Source organism: Dipodomys merriami, unplaced genomic scaffold (genome assembly GCF_024711535.1).
Source record: "Dipodomys merriami isolate MVZ:Mamm:240054 unplaced genomic scaffold, mDipMer1.0.p SCAF_4, whole genome shotgun sequence".
NCBI lineage: Eukaryota > Metazoa > Chordata > Mammalia > Rodentia > Heteromyidae > Dipodomys > Dipodomys merriami.
Window position 1 is genome coordinate 11,559,927 of NW_027205603.1, and position 24,631 is coordinate 11,584,557.

A 24,631-nucleotide genomic window follows, 5' to 3' on the forward strand; every position below is an offset into this window, starting at 1 on the left:
ATGTTTCCCACTTAAGAAGACGTAAGTTTCTAAATCTGTGATTCCATGTGGAAAGATAGCAGCTAAGTGAGGGCCTATGAGGGGTTACAAAACCTAAACCTATGCACTCAATCCATTTCTTCATCTGTGCAACTTTTATTACCCCCAACAGTCACTGGTTGCTCCTAAGTATGTTAAAAAAATTAGTGAGTGAATAATGACCTCTTTTAAATCCATGTACCATAATGATGTCAATTTATCTGAAGAGTTGCCTTAGAAAGCCATTGTATTGAACTAGACATAAGTACATTGGCACACAAGCACCTCTTCTAACCCAATGTTCTCCACAGCCACATCCATTATTTCTCAATTAAACAACAAAGGGTCCTTGGAAATGCCCCAGTTAGACATCATTACCAAGCATTTTGCCATCATTTACTGGATTGATGAGACTAATTATACAGCCTACACAGAGTCAAGTCCTGGGTGCAACAGCAGTAGAAAGGAGGTGCACAAATCCCTTTGCACATTGCTTTAAGTCAGGGTAAGTGACTGGGTTATGTAACTTGCTAGCGGTTCTCTTTTCCACTTGGTCGGTGTAGACTATAAAAGAACAAGTGACTCATAACTGTGGATTCTCTCTGAGATGGTATAGGATCCATACTCAGCTATAGAGTGGTTAATGTTTGGGCTGAGTTCTGACCCAGCAGAGTACAGATCACAAGAAGGCAAAGGAAAAAGAGTCAGTGGCACGTATTCTATAGGAAGGAAGGTGAGTAATTTGGTCATTAAGAGCCTTGGGTTTCCATTCAGTAAAACAGAAACAGCAAGAGTACTTTTCCCATGTGAGAAATACACTCACCTGGCTAGTCTAAAAGAATGAGCTCAGAGACAAGACACACAGCAGAAACAAGATTTTTGTGATGGTCTTGCAAGGCTGGATATCTAGTGAGAAAGCACACCCCTGTGTCTGAGGTTACACCAAGCAACTGATTCCTTCATGTGCAAGTCCCTCCCCTAGATTCTCATTGGCTGAGTACTATGAGGTGTACAATCTTTCAGGGCATCACCAGTTTCACTATCATCATCATCATCATCATCATCATCATCATCATCATCATCATCATCATCATCATCATCATCATCATCATCATTATTTTGGTCAGTCCTGGAGCTTGAACTCAGAGCCTGGGCATTGTCCCTGAGCTTCTTTTGCTCAAGGCTAGCACTCTACCATTTGAACCACAGCGCTACTTCTGGCTTTTTCTGTTTTTGTGGTACTGAAGAGTTGAACCCAGGGCTTCATGCATAAATGCATGCTAGGCAAGCACTCTACCACTAGCCACATTCCCATCCCAGTTTCATTATTTTTTTATTAGATTATTTTACTATATGTATTTCTTGAGACTGGGTGGATTTTAGGAGAGGGCCTTGGTTAACTCCATCTCCATTTGTTCATTAGTGTCAGGAAGGCATTGGTGGATACCTGCTTTCTATCATGCATAGTTTTTTTACTTACTTTCTCATTTCATTGTGGTCCATCCTCCCCTTACTAATTGGTCTCCTTCTAATATCCTGTTTTGCTATACCCTTTGCCTAGGGACCATCCAAGAACATAAAGTTTATCATTGTCACATCAATAAATCATTGTATGTGTGTAAGCAAACTCCTAGAAACTTTTCACCAGGGTCAGATGCTTTGTATTGAAAATGGACCAGCACTGACTTTATTTCCCTGGCACAAATTTTCTTGAAAACTCTGGTGACTCAGCCCAATGCATACTAATGCTTAATGAGTGTTAGCATATTGTTTGACAAGGATAATGACAATGTTATAAAAATTGAACATTAGTGTAAATAAGCGTATACTTTACTTTCACTTGTCCTTAGTGCATTCTTAGTAGTGTTAAAAAGGCAAAATGACAACAAATTTGGGTAAGAATTGAATTGGCTTTTGTCTACAATTCTTGAATCAGAGCAGCCTCTGTTCTTTCAAATTAATGGAGATCTCCTTCTTGTCAATAGTTTGTAAACAGGGAAACAGTAATAAAGGAGAAAAAGCTAATTGGTTGACACTGGGTTACTTCAGTGTGTGTGTGTGTATGTGTGTGTGTGTGTAAAACCTTCCTTATTGTAATAACTCAAGTAAAGATCAATCACACATTTTCAGGAAAAAAAAACAAAACCTGATCTGTATGGGTCTTTCCTTACAGTATTAATTTGATCATGTGACACTTGGCATGAGTGACTCCATTTTGGCTACTATGGCCAGTTTGGGTCTACGGCAGGAACTCAGAATCAAGAGCCTTCTGTAATTAGTATTGAATAGTAGAATCTCACAATAAGAAAATGTTAACTCAGACTTAAGGTATGTCTCTTAGTGTAAGAACTTGTTCAATACTACGTAAAGCAATGCAAATATTTTCGAGAGGGTCAAACAATCTTGGTGTATGGAAATTGTCATTTGATGTTTGCTAATGGAGAATCAACAGACCTTTCAAGATGTTCTTGAAATGAGCAATGTTATTCACAGATTTTATTTCCCAGGCAAGAATTTCATGGAAGAGCAACATTACACTGGTGAACACAGTGGAATAATAAAGCCACATTAAGATGGACAATGAACTATGTGAGTTTCCATTTTCAATGTAAAATGAAGTACTGGCTAACCCAAAACCCATTTCCATGGAAAACTTCCTCTGATTAATTTTTGCAGCAAATCTCTATTTCAAATGTTATTTTTAAAAACCTATAGCCAAATGTCTTTGTATTCATTTAGTACTTACCATCTAAGCATGTAAGAAAATGAACCATGAAGGAAAAAGCTGGAAATAGATATTTTCAAAATCAAGACATGAGGTTACTATAGTGAATAATAAAAGGACTTCATCAAGAATTCATCTCCTATCTAGGATGTTCTTGAAGTTTAATTTGGAGACGCAGTGCTGAAATCATTTTTTTCCTAAAGAGGGAGAAGGAAAAGCATTAAAGAGAAAATGAATGTGTCATGTCAATTTGAACTTGGCTATGCAAAATTCTTGGTTATTTTTGACAGATAACAGCTATATAGAAACTCTGGAGTAGATCGGGGTTAACTACATGTTCATTCTACCAATATGATAATAATAATAATAAAATAAAGTCAACAGATAAAACACTGCCACACATATAGTCATGACATTTAGAATAAAATGGCTTTATAAGCTAGTGGTTGAAGAAGTTCCAGTAGTTCACTGAAGTCTCAGCTCTCTTGACCTTTTAGAGATCTGTCCACATCTGACATTCAACACTGGAGGCAGACACATTATTTCAGAGGTAAGACTCTCCTACCCTCATACTGATCATTGAGCAACTCAAAGCCTTAAACCCATTTCTAGACACAGCCTATGCAGGGATGTATTTTGCCACTGTGCTTATGATTAATGTCTCCAAAATAATTTTAAGCTACTTGTAACCCATGAGTGTCACCACTGAAAATCTGTCTCCAGCAACCATGCTTATTTATTAGATGCTAATTTCAAAAGTACAAATGTATTCTTTAACATTGATCACAATCATTAGAAAAAGGCTTGGTGTTGATGAGGGATAAAAGGAGGGAAATGTCTTGTGGTAAACGCATATGGAAATGTGACCTTCAGTGTGACCTCCTGTCACTGTGGCCCCTGGCAGGTAATGTTCTAAGGCTAAATAGCTAATGGTTCTCAAAGAGCAGACTTTCTCAATCATTTCTTAACCTGGAGGAACCTTTCACATGGTTTTCAGTAAAAAAAAAATTTTAAGATGCATGCTATATGTGGTATATAGTATATGTAAAAAGGAATGTCTTGCTCTTATTTAAAATGGATGATGAGTTGTAAATGAACCTTCCCTAAGAGAAAGGCAAACAGATAAGTTATCTTGGTTTACTTTTCACAAATTAAGCCTTTTCTTTTGCTTCAAAATTTTCAATACTCATAAAGGAAGCATAATTAATACCTAGTAAATAACTGGAATAAGCCAAAATAAGATGTAACTTTTTAAAATTATCTTTAAGTAGTTGTACAAAGGAGGTACCATTTAACAAGGTAATTTATGAATACAATGCATCTTGATCAGTGTCACTCCCTTTAACATTCTCAACCCTCAACCTACCCCTTCTCTTACTTTTCTTTATTCTGTGGCATATGCAATGAATTCTTGACTGCATTCCCCTCCCCTTCCACCAATTATTTGTTGATCCCTCTCTCCTTGCCCCCACCCTTGCATGTACCCCTTTCCTGATACTTATTTTATCTTTCTAGTCTTCCTAGTCTTTCTAAAAAATTATACTACTTGAGCTCTCTGCAGAATCTATTATACTTCAGTTAATTCATTTGTAGCTACTTGTATGGCACCCAAAGTGTTTACATACAGATATATAGATTTCTTCTACCTATTACAAATGAGGGAAACATGCAACCTTTGTTTCTCTGGGTCTGGCTTACTTCATTTAATAAAACTTTTTCCAAGTCTTTCCATTTCCTTATGAATGGTACAATGTCATTTTTTCTAATGGATGAGTAAAATTCCATTGTGTAAATACACTACATTTTCTTGATCCATTCATCCATTGAGGGGCATCTGGGCTGATCTCGTATCTTGGCTATGGTGAATAGTGCTACAATGAGCATGTTTGTGCTGATGGCTTTAGTGTAACCTTGTTTGTGTTCTGTTAGATAGATGCCCAGGAGTGGAATTGCTTGGATCACAGGGAAGCTGTATGATCAGTCTTTTGAGGAACCTCCATATGACTTTCCTGAGTGGTTGAAAAAGCTTATTCCCATCAACAGTGTAATAAAGTTCCCTTTTGGCCAGCATTTGTTCTTGTTTGTTTTCTTGATAATGGCTATTCTAAATGAGATGGAGTAAAATCTAGTGTCGTTTTTATTTTCATTTCCTTTATGGCCAGTGATGTTGAGCTTTTCTTCACATGTCTATTGGCCATTTTTACATCTTTGAGAAGTTTCTCATTAGTCCATTTATTAATTGGGTTGTTGTTTCCTTGAGGTTTTAAGTTTTGTAATCTTTTTAACTTTGACACAAAAGATTTAATTCAAGAAAGACTATTTTAACTGATATTCATAGAATGAAAAGTAATACACAAATAAATAGCAAAATTTCTAAAGTCACAATTCAGTTTAAGCTGATTAAAACATGGCTTCAGTTATGCTTTTATATGATCTTTAATTTTTTTTAAAAAAAGGAGTTTCTTACTAACGATATAATCAGATTCAAAGGTAGGCCCAGAAGTGACAAAATGATAGATAGATAGATAGATAGATAGATAGATAGATAGATAGATAGATAGATAGATAGATGATAGATAGATAGATAGATAGATATTCTTTGTTCTGATAGACATAGGAACACACTTAAGATGTGTTATTTTTGAAACTGAAAAAAAGAATCACATTTTCCTAGCTAATAGGTTACCCATGCTTTTTTAGTACCACCTAAAAATTCAGTCCTTAGTTGAACTTGAGGTACCTACACATGGATTTCATTTCCAATTGAAATGTGTTTGATTTTTGCCATTGCTCTTGGAACTTGTGAAATAACAGAAATCTTGTGATGCATGCGAGAACTTGAACTTGCAGGAACTGCTCTATTGCTGCTCTATGGCTCACACGACTTATGTCTTAGCCTGAAACCTGCAACTAATCTCTAGGAAGCTCCCTGGGTCTCTCTAGAGAGCACAATCTGAGGACAGCTGTGACTTTTCTGCATCTCTCCAAAAATGTTCTTGGGTTATGCCAACTTCTGAGAAAAGTTCCTATGACAGCTCTGCATCTAAGAAGAGAGGAGGGGATGGTTCCACTTTATTCTGCCATTCATACAGATTCATCTCAATAAAAAATTAAGAATAACTGCTAGCCTCAGCCTTAATGAAAACATCTCAAGGTTTACTTTTGTAACTTGATTTAAAAAAAAATATTCAACTACTTTTAAATCCAGAAACTCTTGACATTTGGAGTAAAAACATTTTCTCCAGGGCCTTTTGGAGAGTTTTTTAACTGGTACCTGCCATGAGAAACATCTGTTCTTCTGCCATTCTTCATCTTCAAAGCACTGTGAAAAAACTCTACTCTTTTATATTTTCTAAAGTACCCTTCAAATACACCATGACATTTCTATTTGGTAGAGAAGACTCTATCTCCTCTAGTTGAGTCTTGACCCAATTATTTTTCAAAACATTCTCCACTGAGCTGATCTCTCTTCAATAAAGTTAACCATATTTACAACGTCATCCAAAATGCATTCTTTCCTCTCCAAGAGTATTTGACCCCAGCATTTCTTTATGAACAAACCAGTGTGTTGTGACAGTGTCCAGATTTTCCTATTCAGCAGAAGAAGTGAGGCCTTGTATGAAGCCAGCAAGGGATGAGGTATCATCAGTCCGGGTGCCAGCACAATTCCTCCAAAATGGGTGCTTTGTTCTAAGATATGAAGACAAAATATATAAACTATATCTTGCCTGTTTGAGCAGTGTAACTGAACCTATCTCTTGGGTCTCATTATCTACAAATGACTTAATTTATAACAAAGCTAGATGAGGAAGTTGGGTTTTTTTGTTGTTGTTGTTGTTGTTGTTTTGTCAGTTGTGGGGCCTGAACTCTGGGCCTGGGTGCTGTCCCTCAGCTCTTCGGCTCAAGGCTAGCTCTCTACCACTTGAGCCATAGCGCCACTTCTGGCTTTTTTTTCTTATGTGATGCTGGGGAATTGAACCCAGGGCCTCATGCATGCAAGGCAAACACTCTACTACTGAGCCACCTTCCCAGATCAGGAAGTTGTTTTTATACACTTACTATATAGAATCTTTCAGCATCAAGTAGTCTGTCACCAGTATGTCAATTTGCCATACTGTTTGTGAGTTGAGGCCTTTTCAACTTCATACACTTGAAAAGCATCCTAGCATGCAACTCAGTCTCATTTTATGTGCTGGGGACTAGTAAGTTTTCACTGAAGCTATAAATTTCCCTGGTTGTTTTTTTCTTCAGGCATTACATTCTGCTACTAAGTTCTACTTAGCCACTTTTCTGAAAGTAACTTTTCGTATGTGCCAATCCTGGGGCTTGAACTCAGGGCTTAGGTACTATCTCTAAGCCTTTTTGTTCAAGCCTAGCACTGTACTACTTGAGCCACAGCTCCATTCAGGCTTTTTGGTGCTTAATTGGAGATAAGAGTCTCGTGGACTTTCCTACCTAAGCTGCCTTCAAACCATGATCCTCAGATCTCAGCCTGAAAGCTAAAGGATCCTAAAACTTAGGTAAGCCCAAACCCTGTGTCATTTGTTCAGAGAAGCAATAAAAACCCAGTGAGAGATTATCACTTGCCTCATTGTAAATTTGTTTCTTTAATCTCCCTTTCCATTCTTCCCTGCTGAGTAAATGATAACAAATCCTGAAAGCCATCTCAGGCAAATCTGAGTTTTTGACCCCAACCAACATTTGGGCTCTGGTCTAGTTCACAAGTTGGTTTCATTTTGAACCATGACCAAAGGGTCCTCCTGTTTTATGTGAGATGATCTTCTCTATGCTGTTATTGCTGTGGTTACCCAACAGTGTAAGGTAGCTATTTGTTGCCTACTTCAACTTCTTTGCTTTTTTACCTTTAGGGCAAGTTAGGTGACATCATTCTTTGCTTTCTGCAACATCTGAGTAGACAATAAATGTTGTCTCCTTAAATGAACAAATATATAAAAGAAAACAGGTGGAAATGGAGCTGTGGCTCAAAGTGGTAGAGCACTAGCCCTGAGCAAAAAAGCTCAGGGACAGAGCCCAGGCCCTGAGTTCAAGCCCCACAACCTACCAAAAAAAGGAAGGAAGGAAGGAAGGAAGGAAGGAAGGAAGGAAGGAAGGAAGGAAGGAAGGAAGGAATAGAAAGAAAGAAAGAAAGAAAGAAAGAAAGAAAGAAAGAAAGAAAGAAAGAAAGAAAGAAAGAAAGAAAGAAAGAAAGAAAGAAAGAAAGAAAGAGTAAAAGAAAAAATAGGAGCCCAGTATCTGTGGTCCATGCCTGTAATCCTAGCTGTGAATAGGAAGATGGCAGTTTGAGCCCACCCAAGGTAGTGAGACTCCCTTTTCAATCCACATCTGAGAACACAGAGGGTGCCTGTCACCCCAAGTTACATGGGTTGCTGAGATTGGGGGGATCTGGGTCCCAAGCTAACCCAGGCAGAAAGGTCAAGAGACTTCCACAGAAGGGGAGCTGGACCCAATCATGTGTACCTGTGATCCCGGCAATGCCAGGAAGCCCCAAAGTAGGTGGATCGTGGCTCTGTTGCACACTTGGGCTGAAAATGAGACTTTATTCTAAAAGGAATTGTTGAAAAGCAGAACTGGCAGTATGACTGAGCAATATTGCTCCAGCCTCCAAAGCTCAAGGTCCTGAGTAATGCCAAGGGGGGAAAAAAGGAAAGGAATTGATTACTCTGCCTCTCTGTGTGCTCCGTGAACACAGCTGAGATGCAAACCAGCTTTCCTAACATCCCAGAGATAAACGAGCATTTCTTTTAGAAGCTGAAGGTGGTGGGACATTGTATCTCTAAAGAGAAGGAATTCTGGAGGTCCCACGAGCTGGCTGGTGGCCACAGGTTTACAAATGGCAGACTGATGAATCTGGGCACGGGGGAGGGGAGGTGTGGGGGGGAGGGGGGAGGTTGGGTGAAGAACTCACTTCATTGCAAAGATCAGTTTTCTCAGCACCAGCCAAAGAAGAGGACAGAGCCATCTGCAGGTTCCCATGACATCACTTGGTCCTGCCTTGCACAATAGAAGAAGAGAAAAAAAACAAAACTGTCAGGGCAGATGTCCAGCTTACTTAGCCATAGCTGATTCCAAGCCAAGTTTTCCACTCTTCTGTCCACCATTTCTGGCCCCAACACTGAAAGTGACTCTTTTAGCATTAGATAAAAACTTCCCAGAAAGAGCCAAATGCTTAATTAGATCTTCAGCCAAAATTTTAAGGTGCCTTATCATATTCCTCTGGTTTGTTATCATACCCACCTCCCAGCTTCCATGCAGGAGAAATCCAATCCATTTCTAGTCATTTAAACTGTCGAGATGCATATGTTCCTAAAACTATATTATGTCATTTTCCATTTTAAATGTCATTTGAGCCCTATTGTCTGCATTCACATCGATCCTCATCCAACTGTGTCTTCTCAATATTCTGCTGTGGAATTGAGCCTCATGGAGATCTGTAGTTCTCCATGCTGCTTAGCTGGGTTGGAGGGGTAGTGAATCTGGCTAGTGGGTAGCAAATGTGACGGGCTGACTATTGACATGTCCTGGGTGTTATGTGAGGCTGGTGGGAAGAGAAGAGGAAGGCCGCTACTCTCAGCTCTGAGCTTCTTCTCATCTTGGGCAAAGGAAGGTGACGTAGGGGCTTCTGTGGTGCTCTGTGTTATCACACAGAGGCCAGGCTGATCTCGCTTCCTGAGTCTTGTTCCCCTATTGAGTGATTCTATCGTCAGACAGCACACTGGCAAAGAACCCTGGGCTCAAAGGCAGAAACCTCGGTTCTTCTCCCCATGGGGTGTCTGTCTTCAGACACAGAAAAGAGACAACAGTGAAAGAACATGGCCACCAGAAAAGATCAGAGACACATTCTCCCCCCTCAGCACCCAGGAGGGATGCATTCTGACAATACCTCAATGCCTTGGACTTCTGGCCCCCAGAACCAACATTATTTTCAGACACTAAGTTTGTGGTTATTTGTTATAGTTTGTGGTTTGCTTGTTATAGAGACAACCGGACACTCATACCAGGGGTGAGCTAGCTAGCTAGCTCTATATAGCAAATTTCCTTCAGCACTTTGATCGGCTTATCTTCTGATTCTTCACCTTACCAAGGCATTTCTGCCCTCTCAGGGGTCGAATCCGAGCTGATTCTCTCAACAACCATTCAGAACCATTCCCTGTTACTCCTGCGAGCACACTAAATCCAGAACCTCTGGCAAGAGCTCTGATTTGATACATCCAGGTTAATATAAAATTATGGGAGTTTTGTTTTATGGCAATATTAGGGTTTGAACTCAGGGCCTGGCATTTGTTAGGAAAGTACTCTACTACTTGAGCCATGTTCTTGGCCATGTTTGCTTTATTTTTCAGAATAGAGTTTTGTGCTTTTCCCATGTTGGCCTCAGACCTTGATCACCCTAAATCGTTTTTGTTTTTTTTTTCAAGTAGATGGATTATAGGCATGTTCCCAAGCCTGGACCTAAAATTACATCCTTGCCTTCCTGGCCTGTAAAATCCACTCTGTTATACTGCCTGGTCTCTGTTACAAGTAGTCTTGAGCAGATTCTTGCCATCCATTGAGCTTGTGAGGTTCCCTCCTCCAGGAAAGACTTTGTGCTTACCTATGAACCTTGCAGGGATACAGTTCCCTCCAGAGTTGTCAGGAATTGAGAAATCAGGAGGGAGCAGGTCAGAAGATGGTCCTCGGAGCAAAGCTGCGGTCCCTGTTGGTGATCACCAAGGTAAGAGCTTTCCACTCAGTCACTGGAGAACACCATCTACCAGGGCTGGTGAGGGAGCTTCCCTGGTCTTGAATCTTCCCAAACACACTCCTTCCCATCTTCTCCTGCCTAGAATTATTTCTCTATACACAAGAACTGGTGAGAAGCTGGAGGCGTGCAACACACAGTGCAGAGCACATCTGATGTTCAGTTGCATCAACCCTGTGACCACAGGACATGGAAATATTTTTCAGGGCATTTACAGAAGTCACTATGATCTCTGTTTCTTAAAAGAAAATTTAAACCTTTAATGTCTGTGTGTATGTGTATGTCTGTGTCTATGAGTATTCTCTCTCTCTCTCTCTCTCTCTCTCTCTCTCTCTCTCTCTCTCTCTCTCTCTCTCTCTCTCTCTCTCTCTCTCTCTCTCTCTCTCTCTCTCTGTCCCCCTCTCTCAATCTCAATTTTTTTATGCAGTCCTGGGTCTTGAACTCAGGGTCTGGGTGCTGTCCCTGAGCCTCTTTGTACTCAAAGCTAGTGCTCGACCCACAGCACCACTTCCAGCTTTGTCTGATTAGTTTATTGGAGATAGTCTCATGAACGTTCCTACCTGGGCTATCTAGAAGCCATGCTCCTCAGATCTCTACCTCCTGAGTAGGTAGGATTACAGGTGTGAGCCACCAGTACCTGGCTTCTCTCTCAATCTTTTTGGTACAGTTTAAAACAACTCACATTCTGAAGGTAGAGCATCCTTGTTTCTTTCAACTGCAATCAGATAATTTTATTTCTGAACTCCTCATTTTCCTGAGGAGAATGACAACAATCACTGTAAGGTAATAATTCAGTGATTGAGAACAGATGTGTTGCCTCTTATCACGGGCTGTTAGACCTCTTCCAGAATCATTAGGGATGCTGCAGAAACAAACTGACTGCCCTTCTACAAAACAACTTTCAGTTTACACTGTGGTGCCTGGCACTAAGAAGTCTACAGCTTCTGTCACAACCAGACATCCGGAAGCTGCCATCTCAGGGACAAATCCACTTCTAGACCTGCTGGCTCCAGAAACTCTACAAAAGACCCAGATCCCACATCCAACTCTCATTCCAAGCAAAAATTCTGCTCAGCACAACCTAAATCATCTCTAATTAAAAACAAACAAATAAAAAAAGGTTAGGAGATGCAGTTTTCAGCATTCCAGCCTCTATCCTAAGAAAGCACATGAAGAAAACTCTGAAGGATTCCTGAACCATCAAGGAACCAGCTGGAAAGCTGCACAGCAAAAGTAATAAGAGCCAAACAGCTGCATGGTAAGCTCAGGACATGCCAGAGATCTTCTTGGCACATGAGCCAGAGCACTGACAACTCAGGGCCGGTTGCCTTGCAAATAAGAGAGGAAATTCAACCTCAAAGTACACCATGCTTGGACAGAAATGGAAAGGCTACACAGGTAGATTTGTGGTAGAATGTGTGATTAGTATATGCAAAACCCTCCATTTCATACTCAGTACTGTCCAAACAAAATTGAACTTGCAATTGTGTGCCCTTCTTTCCATGCTGTGTCTGTGGGATTGTATTTAATTCTATTTTTATTAATTCTCTAATTGTGTTTCAGAATATTGAGAAAAAAGATTTTCACTCTGTGTTCACAATGAATATATACATACTGATAGCATGAGAGAATAATGCTCCCTACAAGAGGAGGACTCTTTCTAAGTTTAAGAATTCTGGGGTTATGTTTAATTTGGCCAGTGGAAGCTATCTAGGCATTGTTTACATTTTGGAGTTTGAATCCACACAGTCAACTAAGTGAAAGCTGGCCTGCTCTAAGAATGCTAATTGTTTACTCCTCATTTAAATAACAACAACTAATACATTGTTTAAGCTGTCTGGATTTGCATATGCAAATGATGTTTGTCTCAGCTACTGGAAACTCACTGCTCACAGCTGCATGAAGGATGTCTACTTTAGGAAATTTCCCGTCCATCTTCCCATGATGATGCTTAGTTATGCAAAATTAATTAGCATTTGCAAATTAAGAGATTTGGCTTTCATTTCTGTCTACCTTTCACTCCTAAGACAGTACAATTAATCCCTAAGAGCATTCTTGAAAAATAATCATTTACTACTTAACCAAATCATATGGCATCTAAACCTGGATACACATATGTGAATGAGCGTGGGAAGGGCAGTTATCTGACTGATGAATTGAACATGTGGAGCCCTTTGATTGCTAGGACATGCAGAGATCTCTGGAAGGCGTGGAGCATTCGGCATTGGCCCTGCTTACCCTAGTGACTAAGTCTGCACTGTCTTCTCCATACCTTCTCCTACTGCCCCATAGCATTTTAAAGCCGTGTACTGTTTTCTTATACTAAAAGGCCTTTGAATTCTAAAATAAAGCAGAAAAAAGGCTACTATTCAATCATAGCAGTAGCAAGGTACACAAGCTGTAGTTATATCTCCCCCAACACATGTAGCCAAAGCTATTTGCTCCTTCTCCATGTTTTTTCTTTACCTAGAGAGACTGCTGTAAGATACGTACCAGTGACTCACATCTGTAATCTTCACTACTCTAGAAGAGGCTGAGATCTGACAATCAAGGTCTGAAGTCTACCTGGGCAGATAAATCCAAGAGACTCTTATCTCCAATTAACCAGCAAAAAGTAGGAAGTGGTGCTGTGGCTCAAGTGGTAGAACTCCAGCCTTGAGTGAAAAACTAGAAGCCATGAGTTCAAGACTGGCACACACCAAAAAGAAAAAGGAAAAAGAAAAGAAAAAAAAGTCACACAAGTTGTAAAAGTTACCTAAGAGTGATAGTACAAGCTGCCATTGTTACTTATAGAAACATAAAACCAAAAGACTGTTCATCAGAAGCTTAGCAGACTTAGTCTCAAGAGCTGCTTTTGTTTGAAACTGGGAGAAAATCTACCATCTTCACCCACCATTGATATCTCCATCAGTGAGAAAGGAGAGCAAAGGAATGTCATGAAATGTGATTTCAATCAGTAGCTCAAGGCATCCAGCAAAAATGCTTTGACCTTGCAATGTCTCCTTCAAAGGCTGCTGTACAAGCAAGTATTTTTACTCACAAAAGGCAAAACCAGTCATTGTTCAGAACCAACATGGCTAGGTTGAAAATATCAGCAACATCTGTGAATTTCTCTGCAAACCCATCAACAGGAACAGGCGGTAATTTAACCACCAAAAAAAAAAAGTGAAGTAAATGACTCTGCAGAGAACTCCTTTGCAGAGGCTGGGCTTTAGGGGATGGATGCAATCACATTATCCAGGCTTTCCCACCGAGCTTGCAGTTTTCTTCTCTGCAGACATGCTGTCAGCTAGTGCGCCTGCCCCTGTCACCATCCAGCTCTCCTGCCACCCATTTGCTACACCAACTGCACATAATATCCCCATGCCTTCCACAGGCATTAGGAATTTGCACAGCTTCTTATCTGTGCTCTGTTACCTCTTCTTGAGATGTCTTGTGCCTATTTCTCCCCTCGGAGAAAGTCTACTCGTTCTTGAAGATCCTGTTAGCCATCGTCTGTCCCTAGAAGCCACTCTGCTTCCCTGAAGTACAAAATAGAAGACAGCTAGTTGTTTACCTTTTCTTATGGGCTACATTATATCCTCTGCCTCTTTTTCCAAATCCATCCCTTGAAGTCTTGAGGCTGAAAAACTCAGGTTGTGTGAATTTCATTGCAGGTAACATTATTCTTTAACTGATAAAAAATAACCATTGATGAAAATAAATAACTCTGCCAAATGTCATCCATGTAACCATCATCTCAATCAACATGTGAGATCTTGTTGGGGGACACTGGGGAGCTGTTTGTCAAAAGGATCCAAAACTTCCCTTAGACGTAAATTCTGGAGATCTATCATTTGATTTATCCATCTGCTCCTAACAAGGCATTATACACTGAAAAATTGCTGCGGCCACATTTCAAGTGGTCTCATCACAAACAAATGGTCTCTGAGATAATGCATATGTTAAGGAGCTTATTTAGCCATTCCACAACGTATGCATATTTCAAAGCATTTCAAAACACCATAAATACATATACTTTTTATTTGCTAATTAAAACAAATAAATGAAGAAGTGGGGAGCATGCAGCCAAAAATTCAATGCATAGCCTACAAAATTAAGAAACATGAGGGAAGTGGTGGGTGGAGAATGGGTGAGATTGTTGAAAGTGGTAACATTGATCCAGATGCATTGTATTCATAAACTACTTCATTGAATGGCAACTCCTTTGTCCAACTACTGAAAGATATTAAACATATTCTAAATGAATACGTATGTAATATTTGGGGAAAGAAGATATAAAATATTTTCATTTTATAAGAAATTTTCTATTTCCTCTGTAATCTCCAGACCCACCTCTCTTCTATAAACAGACCATCTACCACTATACACAGATTATTTTTCTTCTTTGTGTTTCATATAAATGGGTCTATGCACTTAACTCTCTTCTGTATCTGGCTTGTTCTTGTCCTCGTAAAATGCAGGATTACCCATGTTGTCACAATATTTCTTTCTTTTGGGGCCTCAAACTCTCACTCAACTCACTTGCTCATAGCTGGCACTCTACTGCTTAAACCAGGTCTCCAGTCCAGCACTTTGGGAGGTTACAGACCAAATCTTAAGTGCTCTTTCTAAATGGTCTGGCTTCAAACTGCAACCTTCCAGGTCTTACCATCCTGTAATCCTTGGATTACAGGCATGAGGCACTGGATCCTGGCTATGTCCAAGGTCAGCAGGAAAATCATCAGAGGAATGGATGTTCAAACAAATCCAAGAAGGAGGCCTTGTGCAGATGCTCTAATCTGTAGCCTGAGGGGCAGCAAAGGACTAGTGAGGAGACCACTGGGCTTGAGCTCAGTGAGGAAAAAGCATGGGTGAGAAACTTGCTCAGGCAGATTGCATTGGAAGAAGGGAGCCCCACAGAATTGCATGAAAGAGCCACACACCTGCCAAGTGCTATAAACCAGATCTTTGTGGTTGCTATGTTGAGAAAAAGCAGCCATGGACCAAGAGTCAGGAGTGCTCCCCAGTGCCACCCTGAACAGATAGAAGTGTATATTTTACCATATTCCTCTGTGCAGTGTGAAAACACACCCACCTATAAAATGATGCTCTCTGCAGATAAGAGCTTGAGGTACAGAACAACCCTCCCCACTGGCTTTCTTGATCTATGCATGCTGCTGTTAAGCCCTCTGAACCCAACACACCTGTGAACAACAAACATTGGCCTCTGTCCCTCTGGATTCACTAAAGAGATGGACTCTCTGTATTCTTTTTAAATTAATAATTAATTAATTAAACTTGTGCTGGTCCTAGTGCTCAAACTCAGAGCCTGGGTACTGTCCCTGAACTTTATTTGCTCAAGGCTAGCTTACCACTTGAGCCACAGCTCCATTTCCAGTATTTTTTTTGGTAGATTAACTACCAAATATCTAATTAATTGAGATAAGAGTCTCACAGACTTTCCTCCCTTGGCTGGCTTTGAACCGCAATGCTCAGATCTTGGTCTCTTTTGAGTAGCTAGGATTACAGGCCTGCAATCTATACATTCTATGTTTTTATCTGATGACAACCAGTAAGACAACTGGAAGGAAAAGTAAAATTCCTTATATTTTATGACTCCACAGACACAGACTTCTCCTGAAGGTTGAGAACATGGCTTCTTGAGCCAATGTCTGGGATTCAATAAAAGTGTTTCTCACTCTACTGTTTGGCACCCCAACTACCCCAAAAGCTAAAATAACAGTATCTTAAGTCCATTTACATAAAAGTTGCTTTATATCTTCAGTATTTGATTGTGAGATTTGAGAAAATGGCTTTTCATTTGTGTTTTGCTTTCCTGATTAACTCTGCAATTCATATCGGAAATGTCGTTGGTGATCTGTAAACAGTTATTAAAGAACTGATTTCAATACAGAACAAACTCAACTGGTCCTGCCCCATGGAAGGTGGAACCGGTGCGGGAAATAGCTATCTACATCAGCACCACAAGAGAAGATATATTTTCCAGGTCAATCTTCTTCCAATGGACGCCCATAAGATCATCTTGGAGCTAGCTGGGAAATGTCTAGGAAGATGCTGTCTGATGTCTCAGATTCCATTAAAGGGGAGAAAAGAAGAAACAACTCTCTAAAGACTTCATGTGTTCCATACAGTTAGTTGTTCAACTTTCTTTCAGTCCTGACACCTGACACCACAAGGCCTCCTTCAACACCATCTGAAAATGCCAGTCTTTAATAGTGATCATCTCAAGAGCAAAATTTTCTCACATGGGTTTTCCTGTTTCAAGCAGAAAGGAACTCCCCACAAGGTGTCTTTCTGAGTTCTGCTGGTTCTCTTTTCTAGTGGAAATTATAACCACAGGTTACCATGTTTTCTTTCCTGTGTTTGAAAACCACATATGTTTTAGTGAAAACACTGAAGAATGAAATGGAAGACATTGAAATACAAGGTGCCTGTCACTGGAAATGGAAACATCTTACTTTCTGCTGCTTCTGTGGCAAGAAGTTCTAGTAAACTGAAGGTGTTATTTTTAGGCAGTCAATCTCAGCTGAATACAAAGCTCATGTCTTCTTGCAGAGCAGAGAAACAAGTGCAAATATCCATGAGACTTACATTCCTTTGGATCCTAACAGTGCAAATGGACATTCTCTGCCCTGTAGCCTTCTCTACAGCTAAAGAAACTGAGGCCAAGAGATGTGACTCCCCAAGTCCAAATATCTCACCAGTAGTAGTAGGCCCAGACATAACAGCAAGCACAGATTTGGGGTCATTGGACAAGAAGCCCACTTTCTTTCCACCACACCACACTCTCTCTTCTTTCTACAGTGGTTTCAGAAAAAGGAGGACAGTAAGATTGTTTGGTTAGGAATGTCCACCTGTTTTATTTGAACTAATTCTCATCCGTGAGGTAGGCAAGCAGAGTCGGAGGGGTGAGAAGGCTCTGTATTCATCCATAGAAATATTGACTGCCAGCATGTGTGGCTGTTGAAGGTGATGAAGGAGGTAAGAGTATTTTTTCTGGGCTGAATGTATTTCAGGGTTTGGGGGAGCGGGGGTTGTAGTACTTGGGCTGGTTTGAACTCAGTGCCTCCTGTTTGCTTCTCACAACTGATGTTCTACCATCTAAGCTGTATCTCTAGACATGTTTTGGACTGGTTATTTTGGAGAGGGAGTCTAATGGACTTTTCCACCAGTCTGTCTTTGAACCATGATCCTCTGGATCTCAGCTTCCTGAGTACATTACAGTTATAAGCCACCAGGGCCCAGCTACTTCCACATTTCTAAAAGTGCTATCTGGCCAGATGCCAGTGGCCTCATGATTGTAATCCTAGCTACTCAGGAGGCTGAGATCTGAGGATCACAGTTTGAAGCCAGCCTGGGCAGGAAAGTCCTTGAGACCCTTATCTCCTATTACCCACCAGAAAACTAGAAGTGAAGCTATGGCTAAAAGTGGTAGAGTGCTAACCTTGAGCAAAAAGAGCTCAGGGATAGCATCCAGGCCCTGAGTTCAAGCCCCATAGCCAACCAGAAAACAAAACCAAAACCCACCCTCTGAAAATTCCCTCTGAGTTTCTGTCTTTCTCAGGAACACCATAGAAACTTCCAGAACTCTGTTATAACCTGATGGCTACCCCATTGTAACAGAGTGTGTGCCACTCAACACTTACAGGTGGAGGCAGGGGAGAGACCCAAGGTGCAACCAAGTGACGGAATCAGCCAGAAGCTGATACCCACTCCAGTGTGGCCTCATAGGTCTCCCTCTGTTGCACACTGTCCCCTACTCTGCTCTCAGGGCACCTGGGAAGCTGCTTCCATTCCTGCACCTGAGCCTGCATTTGGCAATTTTATCATTTCAGTTCGGTCCATATCACCAGCACGATGTTGTGAATCTATACAGGAGAGTGACCTGGCACCCCGCCACCCAAGTCCGAATGAACCAAGGAAACTGTGATGAAGAAGAATATGGCAAAAAAAAAAGAAGTCATTCCAAAGGATATTTATACTGAGCAAATGGAGGTTTGTTCTTCTGAGGTTAGCCACATTTTCAGCTTCGTCCCTATAGGAGTATAATTAAGCACAACTGAATAAGTGTGAACACACACTGTGAAATCATTGCCCTTCAATTCTTCTTGTAGTCTTTATCAGTCCCCAGGACTCCGTCACTGAAACCTTAATGACTTCAAATTCAATTTTCTTAAACCAACCTGTCTCTCTCTTTTTTTTTTACTTCGTTCCTACTTTGTAGTAATGACTACGTACTTCTTCTCAAAGACCAGCTACCTCCAAATAATAATATACAGTGATCTCATTTGTTCCTTGCATATTTTTTAAAAAATTATTGTTACTATAAAGGTGATGCTCAGAGTGGTTACAGTTATAGAAATCAGTTATACAAATGAGTGCGTTTCTTTTTGGAGAATGTCACCCCCTTCCCTCACTCTCTCCCTGTTTTTATTGCCCCCTCCTATCCCCACCTACAAGTTGTCTAGTTTATTTTCAAAACAGTGTCCAGGGAGTATCACTGCTTCATTCGTCTACCCTTCTTGCACAGTTTTATTAGTGGATTCCACCTAGATATCATGAGCTGCTTTTTGCCCACATTGGGAAAATTCTCAGTTTTCAATCTTTGAGGCATTTTACTGACTATAATGTGGAATTTTAACTTTACTGAACTATTGCCCCTATAAAAACATTGGGTTATTATTTGCTATTAACAAGGCATTGCCATGGAAAATCAGAAGAAATACAGGATAGGCACAATCTTAGACCAAAGAAGGAAAGAAGGGAAGGAGAGAGAGGAGGAAGGAGAGAGAGAACACAAGTGGATGCATGTAGGGAACTCCAGCACCGCAGCGGTGAGGGTCAGAAAGGACTGGAGATGACATTTTCTTTGCTCCTTCACTTAGCAAATAGGAAAAATGGATTCAGAAAACACCAGTGACTTCTTTGAGGTCATTAAGCTTCATGTGTTAACATCGTGGATAGCACAGGGAAGGAAAAATGAACATATTTGCCACCTGGTTTCCACTCACTGAACTCTGATGAACTCCTCATTACCTGGGAAACTAACCCTACTGTGGCTACACAGAAAGGATTTATAAATACAATATCACAGTCCATTGGCAAATCCTTTATATTTGACTTGACATATACAGAAAACCATACAAATCACCAATGGACATGTTCACAAAGTAGACACACCATGAAATCATGCCCTCAGGCTAAGTAAAAAGATACACCATAAATATTCTAATAATAAATACCTTTCCTAGATCCCCTTCCCATCCCAACCATTCATCTCCCAAAATGTAGTAACTATGTCTCTGAGCATGAATGAATCTAACTCGTGTTTGAACATTCTGTAAGTGAAATCATACAGTATGGACTTATTTGGACCTGTCTTCTAGCACTCAAGATTATATTTGTAAGATTTGATTTTGCTATGATGCTGCATGGTTTCAATTAATGGGAGTACCACATTCTACCCTTGGATTATTGCCAGCTGTAGAGAACTCTAAACAGGACACCAGTGAACATGTTATCTATGCATGTAGTGCATATGTGCACAGCTGTGTGTTTTGTGTGCATGCCTACGACATTCCTGGGTCACTGGTTATGTCTTTGTTCAGCGTTAGCAGATACTGTGAAACAATTTTGCGAAGTTGGACTACTTTGCATGAGAATTCTACTTTCTCCACAACCTCCCCATAATGTATATAATGGAGCCACTATATCCAGGGAGCTGCTAAGTACAGTGTGGAATTTTTGGAATGTTCTTTCATAGCTAAGAAATAAATGGAATAATTTAAGTTTAGAATCATGGACAAATCTGAGTTCTACCCAAATGCAATTACAAGGAATAGAGAAGTTGTGATTCTGTAGAAATTGAAAGCACATGAGAGGTTTGGGGAGATAGATGCATGCCCATGAGTTTTCTGGAATGTCTTTTGGTATTTTGGCACTCTGTAGAGAATGTATAAGACCATAAAATCAAGCCCTGTTGTTAAAAGAAAAATTCAGTTACTTGTTATTTGGTTTCTTTAGCTCAATTTTTTTTTTTCATATTCTTAGGAAAAAGTGAAAGCTTAGTAGCATTGTTGCACAGAAAGGTAGCCTAGCGTGTATCTACTTGGGTTTTATGTTATTGGTTTTTGTGCTGGTATTGGGAATTGAAAGGTTCTTTTTGAATTTATGCTCTTTTTGCTCAAGGCTGGCACTCTACACACACTTACAATAACTTACAGTTACAATTACAGGCATGAGCCACTAAGGCCTGGTTGTCCATAATGTTTATTGAGTCCTTAAGATTCTAAGACTTTTGAACTTCCCTTGGCAGGTTATATCATGTGGCATAAAGGCTCTCAAGAAGTGATCTTCTTAGCCAGGCGCCGGTGGCTCACACCTGTAATACTAGCTACTCAGGAGGCTGAGATCTGAGGATCACGGTTCAGAGCCAGCTCGGGCAAGAAAGTCCATGAAACTCTTATCTCCAATAAACCACCAGAAAACCGGAAGTGGTGCTGTAGCTCAAGTGGTAGAACGCTAGCCTTGAGCTGAAGAGCTGAGGGACAGTGCTCAGGCCCATAGTTCAAGCCCCACAACTGACCAAAAAAAAAAAAAAAAAAAGAAGAAGAAGAAGAGGAAGAGGAAGAGGAAGAAGAAGAAGTAATCTTCTTGCTTCTTGTTTGGAGAGAAACTTTCTTAGTGAGGTTAAGATTTGATTCATGTAGCACTTAAACTTATTTATCTAGTAATATTGACTGGTTTAGTCTAGACCAAAGGCTTTTTCCTCTAAAGCTCACACTCCAATTAGTAAACAAAAAGTTGGAAAGTGCTTAAGACAAGTGGAAAGTGCTTAAGAAAAGTCAAATACAAAGAAAAGCTTTAAGGCATCATGAGAGGAAGTAGGCATATGAGCAGCTTTACACTGAAATTCACTCTTTGAAGTATTTGTGTCAGGAGAAAGGAGACTTTTTTTTCCTCCTAATACTAGGGTTGTGCTGAGAGGCTTAGGTGAGTGCTCTACCACTTGGGTCATAACTCAACCTTGTTTATGCTTTCATTTGTTTTTTATAGAGATCTCATATTTTTGCCCAGGCCAGCCTTCAAATGTGACCTGTACCACCAGGCCAGACCCTGTGAAAGTGATTCTTTTTGTTTTTAAGTAGAAATTAGCTAGTCCTACTCAGAGCAACTAGAAAGCTCTAACCATCTGCCTAAAAAGCATATTCATAATTTCAAGAAAACATCAACAACTCAAGAAAAAAACAAATAATTTTTAAATGACACTGTGGAATAAATTATAAACCATATCATGTAGATACTCTTGGGTTCAAACTCAGGATATGTAATTTCAGTGATAATTAGGATAAAATATCAATGGCTCAACAGCTACCCTCATGTTTTGAGATTGTCAATGATTAAAGTTTTATATACTTTAATAGATGTATATATAATTTTCTTAATTTCTATGATGAATATCAATTACTTTATTGACAACCAGTACCATTTAAAAATCATATTAAAATGACATAAAAATTAAAAATCATATTATAAAACAATTCTCAAAGTTATGCCAATATACACCAAACACTTAATTGTTTTTGGACTGTGGAATTATCATCGTTTCCTCTTTCCCTTTTTTATTTAACTTCTAGCTTCGTATGTAAATGAGTGGATGTAAATTTTTATCATAGAAAAAAACACAGACATTATTTTTCAAAGTCTGCGCATGGAGTATGACCCTTGTTTGTAACCTCTATAGCTGGTGACCAGGCTCTAAATAAAGTTTACCCAGGTTCTAATCCTGGCATTCACACTCACTTGCCTTGTGGATTTTAGGTAAGTTACTCTCTCTGAGCCTCCATCTATAAAATAGGAATAACATTCATATTTTAGGATTGCTCTAAGGGTTCAAGAAGATCATATATGCAAACTACTATAATATAAATGCTACATAAAAGATGACTATTAATGTCAAATACATCATTCCCTTTAGACATTTATAAGCATCAAAACCTTTGATTTATCTACTCAGTCATTCCAATGAAATTGCCAGAATGTAACGTGCACATGTCTTGCTCCTTTACTAAAAAACACATTTATGGGACAAGGAATTCGTGAAGACATACACCACATTTGCAGTCTATCTGGAAAAATGGACATACATCTAATCCCACTGTCTTTGCTCTCCAAACAGTATGTCCAATCAAGTTATCATGTGGCACACCAAACAATTAGTTCTTTTGCTTTTCTTCATGTTGATGTTGAGTGAACATATCACTGTAAGTGATTGATATGATTGTTTAAATATGGCCAGTATTTCTATATCACTGTACATTTTAGTTGTATATTGGACACCCTTATGTGTGTTGGCATTTTTTTTCCTTTGGAGATGAAATATCTGCTCTGTGAGTGAGAGGCTAAATCCCAAACTCAGAGCTGTTTATTTTTTGTTGCTCTCTCTAGTGACAGGAACAAAAAAAAAAGGAAGAGCAAAGAGAAAAATGTCAGCTTAGATCTACTTACAATATATGAGCAAAGCCAAAAATGAAAAAAATAACATAAATAATGAATCCTCAGGTTGCTCTTTGGGACCAAATAATACATTTTGAAGGCATTTGTCCATTATCATCAGAATCTCTTTCTTAAATGAATTTACTTCTCTTATCCTATCTGAGATCACAAAGTAGCTTAACACTACTAAATGTATCTATAAATATTTCAAGTAATGAAATGCCCCCAAAATGCACTATGACCATTTTCTCCTGAGGCTAAAATTTGCATTCTCCTTTCAGTTCTGACCTCAGTGCATGAGTTATTGACCTTATTATTGGCGGTAGAAAAGCTTATTCATGCCCCAACAGGAAAGCCAGTTTTTGCTTCTGAATTTAAACTTGACTTCCAATAGCAACCATTGTCACTCAAAACTCTAGAGTCGGGTTGAAAACACACACCTCCCTTTCTCTTGTCCAAGGTGCACATGGGAATGTGTGGTTTAGTGTGTGCCTCTTTTACTTCAACACGTACCTCTTAGAATTATTTTGACATTTTCTGAATTCTTAGGTTCCACATGTTTCTTCAGTCTCTATTTAAGCCCAAGCTGTAAAGTTCATTTTCAACCTAGTGTCTTGTACGTCTCATTGTTACAGTGGTTCATCCTATATCCTTATTTCAGCATTTTATTTCCCTTCCCCTCGCCAAATTAGAAAAATGTATATACAAGATGCAGGGCATCAGAATCAAATACAGTGAAAACAGGGGTTATAGCATGGAGGAAGAACATACAAAACAAACAAAAAAAATCACACAGTACATTGTAAGTACATTAAAAACAGCAGCAACAAAGATAAAACCTCTTGTGACCGTATCTTGGGATTCATTTGCTTGGCATCATTTTATATGGTCATTTATACGACCAAGCTCTTTATAAAATTGTCCAAATTTGTTTCTTCCAAGTGATGACTTTCTGCAAGGATAGACATGCCCTTGTCCATTAACACTGTGCTCAAATTATCTGTGCTGATCATTCCTACCTCTCTCCAAAATCGAGGCAGGCACACTATATACAGAGAGAGAGAGAGAGAGAGAGAGAGAGAGACAGACAGACAGACAGACAGACAGACAGAGACAAAGACAGACAGACAGAGACAGAGACAGAGACAGAGACAGACAGACAGACACAGACACAGACACAGACACCAACACAAACACAGACACAAACACAGACACAGAGAGATTTTTTTCTCTACTTTTTATCCTAAATCCCTTCTGGAAGGGTATTCCACAGAAGGATACAGCGGTGGTTTTCATGGAGACAGTGCATCCTCCTCAACTGGTCCAGAAGACAATAGAAGTGATGTCTCAAGCTGCCTTCAAGAAAATGAGTCTTGAGAGCTTTCAGTTCAAGTTGCCTGGGTTTCCCTGGTTCTGTTCCCGAGCACTCCAGGAAGCTGTGGATCCAGCATGTGAACTGTGTTATCTCCCCACTAAAGTGAACTGAACCACAGGGGTGTCCCTACACGACACTCAGCACTATTCCAGGAACCCTGGGGGCAGTCACTGGAGGAGGAAAAGAAGTGCAGAACTGAAAGTTAAGATGTTTTTTAACACAAGGAGTGGAACCTCACCACCCACATGTCATCCTC

At 39.8% G+C, this 24,631-nt stretch overlaps 1 long non-coding RNA gene across 2 annotated transcripts; it reads right to left on the bottom strand.

Annotated features, from left to right (window-relative positions):
- Nucleotides 1–6,303: 6,303 nt before the first annotated feature.
- On the bottom strand, nucleotides 6,304–23,693 carry LOC138805639 (uncharacterized). Of its 2 annotated transcripts, none has more exons than XR_011365609.1 (5): nucleotides 23,514–23,693; nucleotides 13,920–14,023; nucleotides 10,356–10,457; nucleotides 8,670–8,751; nucleotides 6,304–6,433 (listed from the first exon to the last, which is right to left on the bottom strand). It is a non-coding gene; the product is annotated as an uncharacterized lncRNA (long non-coding RNA). The 2 variants fall into 2 exon arrangements; XR_011365608.1 differs by having other exon boundaries at nucleotides 8,670–8,755.
- Between the last annotated feature and the right edge of the window lie 938 nt (nucleotides 23,694–24,631).